Source organism: Oncorhynchus gorbuscha, linkage group LG09 (genome assembly GCF_021184085.1).
Source record: "Oncorhynchus gorbuscha isolate QuinsamMale2020 ecotype Even-year linkage group LG09, OgorEven_v1.0, whole genome shotgun sequence".
In the NCBI taxonomy this organism is placed as follows: domain Eukaryota; kingdom Metazoa; phylum Chordata; class Actinopteri; order Salmoniformes; family Salmonidae; genus Oncorhynchus; species Oncorhynchus gorbuscha.
In genome coordinates, this window is record NC_060181.1 from 29,579,105 (window position 1) to 29,580,229 (window position 1,125).

Genomic DNA, 1,125 nt, shown 5'->3' on the forward strand with positions numbered 1-1,125 from the left:
GGGAGGGGTCGAGAGGGGGATGGGCACTATTGACTGCTGGAGGGATGACAGTCTGACGTGTGTCCTTGTATCGAGGTTAACACAAGCTGTAGTTCTGACTGAAGCATGCAGAATGGAGAAATGTCTGTTTGTCGGTCTATCTGTCTGCTTCTCTCTGTTTGAAGGGAACACACCGCACAACGGACATGGATTCAAATACAGTATTACAAATCTTTCAAAGAAACGTATGCTGTGCTTGATTGAGCTTGTCTGACCCGAAGGAGCCAATGGAATAATACCAAAAGTGCAAACACAGGGCAGGTTCAAGCAGGTTCAAGTCTTCCTTTCCCTGACACCCAAGATTATGGAATTATGTAGCTTAGAGGGTTTCTCCCTTTGGGGATTCAAAACTCTTTCAACATCCTTTGAAAATGACTTCACTTGCAGGATGAGAAGCAGACTGTGTGCATGTCTCTTCATCTTTCAGTTTCTCTCTGTTACATCTGAGCTGGGGTTTCACTGTTTGACAGGTGTGATCGTTGAAAGGGGTCATGGCTGTGTTTTGATGCTGCCTTCCTGCCTGCAGCCTCACACTGCTACGGCTTCAGACCATCACCAGTGAGACTCCTGCTCTATTTCTACAGCAGGCAGCTTTTCTGTTGAGGCCATTGAGCAGCCTGAAGCTGGAGAGCTGCTGGTAGGAAATAGCCTTGTAGAAAGCAGTGAATGTGAGGTACTGTTCAATGTGTTTCCTCCTGTCCTGTCTCTCTTTCTCTTGTGCAACAAGGCTAGCAGTAATTTCCTCCCCCCAATACCACAGAGCCTGGGGCTGAGACAGAGGATTTAGCAAAACGTTTTGCTCCATTTTTTTCTTCTTCAATATTTGTTTGCCATACTGAACACAACCATGCTCTATTTGGTAGCAAGACTGAGGTAGAGCACCTTCAGCCTGACCCAGGGCTGAGGCTCATCAGTAATGACCTCCCTCCCTTCCTCAGCCTGGCCAAGGCCTGGCCCTGGAGCCTGGGGGAAGGGAGCTGGGAGCTGACTGAGGCAATCTGTCGCTTGTTTTTGCCTGTGACATCTGCTCCCATGGGGACCAGGATTAGTGTTCTCTCCCCGAGAGAGAGAGAGAGAGAGAGAGAG